The sequence below is a fragment of the Nicotiana attenuata genome, unplaced genomic scaffold (assembly GCF_001879085.1).
Source record: "Nicotiana attenuata strain UT unplaced genomic scaffold, NIATTr2, whole genome shotgun sequence".
NCBI lineage: Eukaryota > Viridiplantae > Streptophyta > Magnoliopsida > Solanales > Solanaceae > Nicotiana > Nicotiana attenuata.
The window spans coordinates 60,735-72,099 of NW_017674703.1; the positions used below are offsets into that span (position 1 = coordinate 60,735).

Below are 11,365 nucleotides of genomic sequence, written 5' to 3' on the forward strand. Positions count from 1 at the left end.
TATATATATATATATATATATATATATATATATATCAAGAATAATTTTGAAACAGTCACATAAATGGGCAGAAGTTTCTTCACAACTTGGGCAGTTATATATATATATATATATATATATCAAGAATAATTTTGAAACAGTCACATAAATGGGCAGAAGTTTCTTCACAACTTGGGCAGTTACATAAATTAAAAAAGGGAATTGAAGAAGGGAGTTTTAACTAGTCCAAATTAAATGGACCACCTCCTGAAACGTTCAATGTAAAGGAACGTTTCCTACATTCTCCCTCTTGGTCCATATACAAGATGCCCAAAATATATTTTAGAGAGAATCATAATACATGAATCATGGCGATAGTTTCTCTATGAGTGAGTGTATCTTCCATGTATCACGATGTATTATAACTAAATGTGTACACAATAACAATATGAGAAATTTCATACAATAATAGAGTTTCATAAATATCTTTGTTATAACGAGAATTTACATAGTAGAACCAAGTCCCATCGTAACTACATGATCCTTAAATTTTTGTGGTGGCATGCCTTTAGTTAAAGGATCAGCTAACATCAATTCAGTGCTAATGTGCTCAATGACCACTTTTTTTTATCTTTAACACGTTCTCTTATGGCTAGATACTTAATATCGATATGCTTGCTTCGACTCCCACTTTTGTTATTCTTAGCCATAAAGACAACAGCTGGATCGTCACAATATATCCCCAATGGCCTAGAGATCGAATCGACAATTCTAAGCCCCAAAATGAAACTCTTCAACCATACACCATGTGAGGTAGCCTCAAAATAAGAAACGAACTCAGCCTCCATAGTGGAAGTAGCAGTTAGAGTCTGTTTGGAACTCCTCCAAGATATAGCTCCACCGGCCAACATAAAAATGTATCCTGATGTTGTTTTGAGTGAATCAACACAGCCAGCAAAGTCTGAATCAAAGTAGCCAATTACCCCCAAAATATATGATTGTTTGTACATAAGCATGTAGTCTTTTGTCCCTTGAAGGTTTCTTAAGACTTTCTTTGAAGCTCTCCAGTGGTCAACATCTGAGTTACTCTGATATCTTCCCAACATTCCAACAACAAATGCTATATCAGGTCTAGTGCAAACCTGAGCATACATTAAACTTCCAACAACAGAAGCATATGGAATGTTTTTCATCTGTTCCTTCTCAAGGTCATTCTTCGGGCACTGGTTCAAATTGAACTTGTCACCCTTTACTATGGGAGCTACACTTGGTGAACAATCCTTCATCCGAAACCTTTCTAATACTTTGTTGATATAGGTTTCTTGAGATAAACCTAAAATACCTCGATGTCTATCTCGATGAATCTTAATGCCAATGACATAAGACGCATCACCCATATCTTTCATATCAAAATTTTGAGAGAGAAATTGTTTCACCTCATATAACATTCCATTATCATTGGCTGCAAGAAGAATATCATCCACATATAGAATTACAAAACAAATTTTACTCTCACTGATCTTCTGGTATATACATTGATCATAATTTTCTTAACAAAGCCAAATGAAGAGATAACATCATGAAATTTTAAATACCATTGACGGGATGCTTGCTTTAATCCATATATGGATTTCTTTAGCTTGCATACCAAGTGCTCACCATTATTAGAAGAGAATTCTTCAGGTTGTTTTATATAATCCTCTTCTTCTAGATCACCATTGAGAAATACAATTTTCACATCCATTTGTTGCAATTCTAAGTCAAAATGGGCTACTAATGCCAACATGATACGCAAGGAATCTTTCTTAGATACAGGAGAGAAAGTCTCTGTATAGTCGATTCCTTCCTTTTGAGTGAATCCTTTTGCACCGAGTCTTGCCTTATATCTCTCTATGTTGCCTAATGAGTCTCTTTTAGTCTTAAAGACCCATTTACATCCAATGGCTTTTACACCATCAGGCAACTCGACAAGATCCCATACCTCGTTACTCGTCATGAAATTCGTCTCTTCTTTCATGGCATTATACCACAGTTCTGATTCTTTACAACTCATAGCTTGTGAAAAAGAGTCAGGATCATTTTCGGCTCCAATGTCAGATTCTTGTAGATACATAACTTAGTCACTAGAAATTGCTGATTTTCTTTCTCTACTAGATCTTCTTAATGTTGTATCAATATTTTCCTGAGGATTATGTTGCTCAACTGGTTGTTCAATAGTTTCATGAATTTCTTGAACAACTTGATCTACTAGAATATTCTCATCAGCTTGTGGAACCTCTATGATTGGTTGCTCAATACCCATTTGTACTTGAAGAGTGTTGTGCACAATGACCAGTCTTTCACTTGAAGTGGAAGGTTGATTGTTTACAGCTACTATATGATGAAATTGATCACTCCCACTGATCAAGTCATTCTCAAGAAATTTTGCATTTCCTGATTCCACAATTCTAGTGTTGTGAGATGGACAATAAAATTTGTATCCTTTAATCCTTTCGGTATATCCAATGAAATACCCACTAATGGTCCTTGGATCCAGTTTCTTTTCTTGTGGGTTATATACTCTAACTTCAGACGGACATCCCGATACACGTATATGTCCCAAACTCGGTTTCCAACCTTTAAATAACTCAAAAGGTGTCTTTTGGACAGCCTTAGCTGGAATTCGATTTAATATATACAATGCTGTTTTAAGAGCTTCAATCCACAAGGACTTAGGTAGCTTAGAGCTACTAAACATACTTCGCACCATGTCCATTAAAGTTCGGTTTCTTCTTTCCGCTACACGATTTTGGTCTAGAAAACCAGGCATAGTATATTGAGGAACAATCCCATTTTCTTGAAGAAACTTAGCAAATGGACATTGTGCTTGTCCATCCTTAGTGTATCTACCATAATACTCACCACCTCTATCAGATCTCACAATCTTAATTTGCTTTCCGCATTGTTTCACTACTTCAGCCTTGAAAACTTTAAAGGCTTCTAATGCGTCGCTCTTATTATGAAGCATGTAGAGATACATGTATCGTGAGTTAATCATCTATAAATATGATAAAGTATTTCTGACTATGTGCATCCATATCTGGACAACATATATCTGTATGTATGATTTCTAATATGGTTAAACTCCTCTTGGCACCTTTCTTTGACTTGTTGGTCTGTTTGCCTTTAATGCAGTCCACACAAGTATTAATATTAGCAAAATCTAGAGCACTAAGTACTCCATCATTCACTAATCTATTAGCTCTATCTATGGAGATGTATCCTAATCTACGGTGCCACAAAGTAGAGGATTCTTCATTTATAACACATCGTTTTGTACCAGCTTGAACATGCATAACATTATGAGTGACATCATTTTGTAAATCATGAGAGAAAAGACCATCATACAATGTACCATTACCGACAACTTTAGATTTATAAAGTAGATTAATGTAACTTTCTAAAAAGTTGAAGGAATAACCAAAGGGTACAAGTCTTGAAACTGAAATAAATTCCTATAAAAACTAGGAACATAAAAGGTCGTTTCTTGTTTTGAGGCTACCTCACATGGTGTATGGTTGAAGAGTTTCATTTTGGGGCTTAGAAATGTCGATTCGATCTCTAGGCCATTGAGGATATATTGTGACAATTCAGCTGCTGTCTTTATGGCTAAGAATAACAAAAGCGGGAGTCGAAGCAAGCATATCGACATTAAGTATCTAGCCATAAGAGAACTGTTAAAGATAAAAAAATGATCATTGAGCACATTAGCACTGAATGATGTTAGCTGATCCTTTAACTAAAGGCATGCCACCACAAAAATTTAAGGATCATGTAGTTACGATGGGACTTGGTTCCACTATGTAAATTCTTGTTGTAGTAACGATATTTATGAAACACTATTATTGTATGAAATTTCTCATATTGTTATTGTGTACACATTCAGTTATAATACATCGTGATACATGGAAGATACACTCACTCATAGAGAAACTATCGCCATGATTCATGTATTATGATTCTCTCTAAAATATATTTTGGGCATCTTGTATATGGACCAAGTGGGAGAATGTAGGAAACGTTCTTTTACATTGAACGTTTCAGGAGGTGGTCCATTTAATTTGGACTAGTTAAAACTCCCTTCTTCAATTCCGTTTTTTAATTTATATAACTGCCCAAGTTGTGAAGAAATTTCTGCCCATTTATGTGACTGTTTCAAAATTGTTCTTGATGGAAGAACTATATATATATATATATATATATATATATATATATATATATATATATATATATATATATATATATATATATACACACCTGGTTGGGTCCCTAAGCACAAATTTCCTTCTCCATTAACTACACCATTATAATGAGGATTTTTGGGTGCTTAGAAGATTCACCGGAGTAAAATAAAAATAAACACCATTGGCGAAACCGCAACAATGGCCGGAGGTATGTCCGATTTTTATTTCCGCTGTGTTCTGCCCTTACAAAAGGATTATTTTTGCTAAGGTGGATATATCATGGTTAAGTTAGTCTAAAAGTAGATTTTCAGCAGAAATAACTTTCAAGCCAAAAAACAATAAGTTGGGGTTGCCAGCTTATTGCTGTTGGCTTGTTTTAAGCCGTTTTAAACTTAGTTTCAGCACTTTTTTGACTTTGCCAAACGCTGAAAAAAGCTAAAAAGAGCCTAAAAGCTGATTTGACTAACTTAAATGCCAATCCAAACACCCTCTAAGTATAATACTTAATTAAGGGACTGTTTGTGAGAAACTCAAACTTACAGGAACTCTACAGCGTTTTAAAGTGTTGAACTGAAATAACCCCACTTGAAACAAAGTTTGGGGTCAATTGGTTTTGTAGCTCTTTACAAACTTGTTTTTAGCTTTATGATCCTACCTCTTCTTTTATACATGGGAGATTTACTTTTACACGTAAGAGATTTGTCTTTTTACACATAAGAAATCTTAAAGGTCATTTTCATAATTTTAAAATTGTAAAAAGGGGCGTGACGTACGAATACTCATTTGTGATTAGGGGTAACAAGACCCGGGTAACGTTAAGGTATTTAATTGAAATAATACCACTTCAAATGAATTTTGGGAAGGGAGGTAATTGGACCTGCATACCATTAAAGTATGTATTTCAAATAATAGTACTTTTCAATGAGTTTAGGATCACCGTACCCCTGTAAGGTTAATTAAACTGTATAATTGAAATAATACCACTTCAAACGAGTTTAGAGAGGTAAAATCCCACAAATTTATAGTGTAAAATTGAAATAACGACGCTAAGTTGAAGGGGTCCTGTAGGTACATAATATTGCACAACCTTTACTGCAGAATAAAACAGCTTATTACATCATTAACCAGTACACGAGAAATACGAAGCAACAAGGAAAAGGAAAAGCAATATTGCTGAAAGAGGAAGTACTGAATGACTTATCTTTATTAATTACTTGCAAACACTAGTTAAACAACTAATTCTGAGAAGAACAATCTTACCAACTAGAGAGTTGGGCCGAATCATATGGTGAAGCAATTGAGTATAAATTGTTTTTCCTTCCAACGCTAGGACCAAATTTCTCAGTCATATCGAATTCCTCTGAATTCAATCCATTAGGAGGTTTTGTAACGACCCGACGGTCGTTTTGAGTATTTCCACTTTGCTCGATAGTTTACGAGCATGGGTAGTTCCGTATGATGTATTTTGACTTATGTGAATCGTCGGTTTTGGTTTTCAGGTTATTCGAAATTGATTTGGAAGAAAGATTCTCAACTAAGAAGCTTTAAATTGGAAGAGTTGACCATGTTTGACTTTTTAGTATTTGACCTCGGATCGGAGTTTTGATGGTTCCGTTAGCTCCGTTTGGTGATTTTGGACTTAGGAGCGTGTCCGAATTGTGATTCGGAGGTCCGTAGTTGAATTTGGCCTGAAGTGGGAAAGTTAAATTTTTGGAATGTTTGACCGGGAGTGGACTTTTGATATCTGGGTCGGATTCCGATTCCGGAAGTGGGAGCAGGTCTGTAATGTCAAATGTGACTTGTGTGCAAAATTTGAGGTCAATCGGATGTGATTTGATAGGTTTCGGCATCGCTGTGGAAGTTTGAAGTTTCAAAACTCATTGATTTTGAATTGAAGTGTGATCCGTCGTTTCGACGTGTTTATGTGTGTTTTGAGGCCTCAAGTAGGTCGGCGTTATGTTATGGGACTTGTTGGTATACTTGGATTGGGTCCCAAGTGGCTTGGGTGAGTTTCGGACGAGGTTCAAAGCATTTTGAAAATTTTGGCTAAGGCTGATGGCAGAGGTTCTGGTGTAACCGCACCTGCGGAGCCATGAGGCAGGTGCGGAGCCGCAGAAGCGGCAGAATCATCACAGATGCGAAGTGAGAGCTGGGTGAGGATGACCGCAGAAGCGGATTTTTGTAACGCACCTGCGTGCGCGCAAATACAGGATTTGATCGCGGGAGCAAGCTTTGGCGCAGATGCGAGTCCCTGTGTCGCACCTGCGATGTCGCAGGAGCAGATGTTTTTCCGCAGGTGCAAGGTCCATTTCTACCGTGCTTCTCCGCAGAAGCGGAACGTTTGTCGCAGAAGCGGCCAAGTGTGTCGCAGATGCAACGATGCCTGGGCAGAAGTATAAAGTACTCTATTTCGAGGGCTTAGGCCATTTTTACATTTTTGGAGATTTGGAGCTCGGATTGAGGTGATTGTTGAAGCAATTTTCACCATATGAATTGGGGTAAGTGTTCTCTACTCGGTTTTGGCTATATTTCGTGAATCTATCTTTATTTTTAGTGATTGGATTGTGAATTTTACAGAGGAAATTGGGTGCTTTGGCCTAAAGTTTCATAATATGAATTTTTGAGTTTTGAACATCAATCTGGAGTCGGAATTGAGTGAAACTAGTATGGTTGGAATCGTAATTGAATGGGTTGCTGGATTTTATGAGTTTTGTCGAGTTCCGAGGCGCGGGTCTGGGTGTGACTTTTGGCCAGTTTTGGGTTTTGATTAAGCTTTGTCATTTGGAATTGTTTCCTTGGGCTTTATTTGATGTATTTGAGTTGCTTTTTGCTAGTTTTGAGCCGTTCAGAGGTCGGTACACGCGAGATGGGAATTTGGAGCATCGCTTGGCTTGCTCGCTATTGGAATTGGCTTGTTCGAGGTAAGTAACACTTTTAAACTTAGTGCTGAGGGTATGAAACCCCGAATTACGTGATATGTGATTGGTATTGAGGTGACGCACATGCTAGGTGACGGGCGTGTGGGCGTGCACCGTGTGAATTGTGACTCCGTTATTTCCGTGGTACTGTGTAGTTACCTGATCTTACCTGTGACCATGAAATTTCTAAGTACTTGAGCTATTGAGCTGTGATCCATGCTAGAATCCATGTCTAGGTTACATGCTTATCCTGTTGGGACCTACTGAGGTCATTTCTGCTGTTAAGCTATCTGCTTTCATTGCATTACATACTCAGTCATACGCATTCATATGCATATCATATCTCAGTCTCTGTTACTATTTACCGATACATCACATCATTATTTTTGGCCTGATATTTCATGACATTGAGAGCCCGAGAGACTGGAGAGATTGATGACTGAGTGAGGCCGAGGGCCTAATGGTGAGGATATATATATGGGATCGGGCTACACGCCGCAACATATTTTACTGATTTGTTCCATGATTCGCTTGTTATAGTGTTTGGGCTTAAGGAGCCCCTCAGAAGTCTGTACACACCACCAGTGAGCGCAGGTACCTACTGAGTGCGAGTGCCGAGTGCCGAGTGCCGAGTGCCGAATGCCGAGTGCTGAGTGCTGAGTGCTGAGTGCTGAGTGACTATGAGGACTGAGTGGCTGTGAGGACTGAGTGACTGGGAGGACTGAGTGAATTGATACTCTGCGAGTATGCATATGGCTTCATCACTGAGCCGCATCGCATTTGACATGCACATGACATACAGGCATAGAGATGCATTTTTCTCATGTTGTACGGTATCACGTTATTCATGTCTTCTCACATATATTGACATGTGGGCATCGAGAGGTATTTTACACTTGCTACCTGGAGAGAAAATGAAACATCATATTTACTGTTGAAAGGATATTTGAGAAAAATTACATTTTTCAAACTATCTCATATTTTTTGACGATTTCGGTAGAGGACTTGGGTTTTCACTAATATACTTGAAGAGCGAAACTATTTTCGGGAATTATGAACAAGCTGAACATTTTAAAATCCGAGTTACTTCTTTTATTTCTTGCTTTACATTGCTATGAACTGTTTTTAGCTATTGGTGTTGGACCCCACCTTTGTTCTAACTCGCCATTACTTTCAACCTAAGGTTAAGTTTGTTACTTATTGAGTACGCGGGATCGGTTGTACTCATACTACACTTCTGCACCTTGCGTGTAAATGTTGACTGCTGATGTTGCTGTGCTCGACTGGAGCTGGATTTGAAGACGTACCTGCATTCCGGTTGCAGCTGTCTCTTGTTCATGGTAGCCTACGATTTATAAAGGTTGTTTATGTACTTTTCGAACAAATGATGTATTTATTTCATACCGGCTTTGTAAATTCTATTCTTAGAAGCTCATAATTTGTACTACCAGTTCTTGGGGAATGTATAAGATTCAGTTAACTTTATTAACTGTTTTATTGATTTCATTTGAATTGGATAGTTGTTATTTGGCTTACCTAGCGGGTTGGGTTAGCTGCCATCACGACTAGTTCGATTTCGGTCGTGATAGGTTTCCAGCCAAAATGGTAGAGTAATCTAGCCAAAGTAAGCTCAAGACTTGCTATACCAAATGATATTCCTGGACAAACTCTTTTCCGAAATCCAAATCCTAAGAACTCAAAAGGAATTGATCCTTTGATCTCATCAACAATGTCGAACCTCTCGGGCTCAAATTTCACTGGATCACGGCAATATTGTGGGTCCCCTCCCATTGCCCACATATTCCGCAGGACTATTGTTTTATTAGGTATAACGTACCCATTGATCTCGCATTGCTCTATTGATTCCCTAGCTAACGACAAGGGACCGGGAGGATGAAGCCTTGGAGTTTCCTTAACTATCAATTTCAAGTATTTCAGATTCTGAATATCATGTTGATCAACTATTTTCGTTCCTTCCAAATTCTCTCTAACTTCGGCTTGCACTTTTTTCATGACTCTCGGATTCTTCATTAGTTCAGACATGGCCCATTCCAATATAGTTGCTGATGACTCAGTTCCGACCACGAACATATCCTATAGGTGTCCAATTGATAAGTAAATTTAGGGCTCATTTGTGTCCCAAAAATAAATACTACAACTGTATAGGTTAAAATTGGTTTACATTAAATGATCGAATAGAAACATGACACGTAGAAACGAAGATAGGTAGAAAGTAAATTGCATAGTAACCACTACGAGGAACAACAACTACAATTGACATCGGGCTGACCTCGAAGGGAATAGGATCAACATGAGCAGAATCAAATGCTTGCCATCGGAGCATTCAATGAAAAATATTCCCTGGCATTAAATGGGTAGCTCTTGCAGAGAATATTTGCATTTATGGCCTGCCGGTACATATTCATCAATGATCCTCTTTATTATCATTTAACAGGGGCTTGATCCTAGGTTCTTGTTTTCCTAGGTATAGCTATAAATAGTAGACTCAACAGCCATTGTAACACACGAAATTTTTGGCATATGCTATATTCCATTCTAAAGTTAAATAAAATACTTTGCTTACTGTTTTATGTTGTTCTTACTTCTGTCCCCGGAGGCATTGCTCTCGGAACTAAGTTTGTCATTTCCTTTTATTTTAACCGCTAAGTCTTATTTTTCATCTGATTTATTTATTATTTTTGGATCAAATTAGTTCGCTTGTCTAAAAACCACGTAACAAATTTAACTGTACTGTTTTATTGATAAACAACAACAATAATGATAAAGAAGAAGAGATGATTTACAGGAAGATGCAGAAAGTACTTACCAAGAGTACTATAGCTTTGATGTTATCTCTTGTAATAGGGATCTGAAAATTGTGCATCTCCTTGTCCCTAAGCCTAATAAGAACGTGCAAATCAACGGGCTCATTACCGTTACTTCTCTCTATGCTAGCTTCGTGTTCACAGACAATTTCTTCAAGAAGGTGATCACAATCTTGATGAATTTTAACTAGTTTTTGTTTGAATCCTGTGATATAATCAAGAAACTTGACGGAAGGGAACAAATCTGAGATATTGAAAATTCCTAAAAAAGCTGCAATTCCTTTTATTGCAAAAATCAATTACGGACCATTCCAACTGAAGCTCTACAAATAATAGCACAGCTGTGCGAGTAAAGACATTCAGTCATATTGATAGGGCTACCTGGCATTAAGAGAGGAGACAAATTAAGAACTACTTTTGTCGGAAAAGTTTTGGATAGTAATAATATTGGTAGAGACAATTCTAATTTGCAAGGATAGATTGTCCGATCTCACCTTATATATCTTGTTATGGTACATATTAGTTACTAATAATATTTTCAACTTTTAAACAAAATAATAATAATAATAATATAAATTGGGGTACCTGTTGAGGCCAAGCGAGAATTTTCTTCCTCCGTTGGAGGATAAGTCGAGTGAACCCTTCTCGGACTTAGGAGCTCTAACATGCAAATTTCGCGCATTTGCCTCCAATAATCAACGTACGGAGCAAAAGCAATGTTTTCACAATCGTATGCAATGGTCATCGAAGCAAGGATCTCCGGCCTATTTGCAAATGCACGGTATCACTTGTTTCAGCATATTATACGATGATATGACAACAGTTGAACGCTCAACTAGTTTTAATTCCTTGAGTGTAACATGGGGCAGCTGGAGCTAATTCCAAGCTGATGTAAGTTTCCAATGAGTGGGAGCTTCCAGGGCCCTGGAGCCAAGTTTTTTGGCCCTCTTTTGTGCTCCTTAATGAATATCATTACGAGCAGTAAGGGTAGGAAAAAGAGGAAGAAAAAGACTTCCATGAATTTGAGTAAATAACTCAGAGAGACAAAGAACAAAAGATCCAAGAAATGGGAAGGAAGAAAAGGTGAGGGGGGAAAGGGAGAGGAAAGAAAATAGAAAAGATTCGATAAACTTGCCAAAGATATCTGAATTTTTTTCTTCTGTTCTAACTAAATTTTGTACAATCGACAAAAGATAAGTTAATCAGTGTATGCTAGTATGCATATTTATTATATTGTGAATCTAATCCTATAATTATTCATTCAATTATATGTAATTCTTTACAGGGATATAATTTTAAAGATATTCAGTAGCATACACTGATTAAATGCCACTAATCCATGTATTTCAGAGAAGTTTGTGATGGTTTTCATCCTAATTACCTGGAATTGTGAGAAGTTCGATCAATTTTGTCATTTACA

The 11,365-nt window shown here is 37.3% G+C and overlaps 1 pseudogene; it reads right to left on the reverse strand.

Annotated features, from left to right (window-relative positions):
* Window positions 1-5,458: 5,458 nt before the first annotated feature.
* On the reverse strand, window positions 5,459-10,963 carry LOC109219150 (annotated as a pseudogene).
* Window positions 10,964-11,365: the final 402 nt, after the last annotated feature.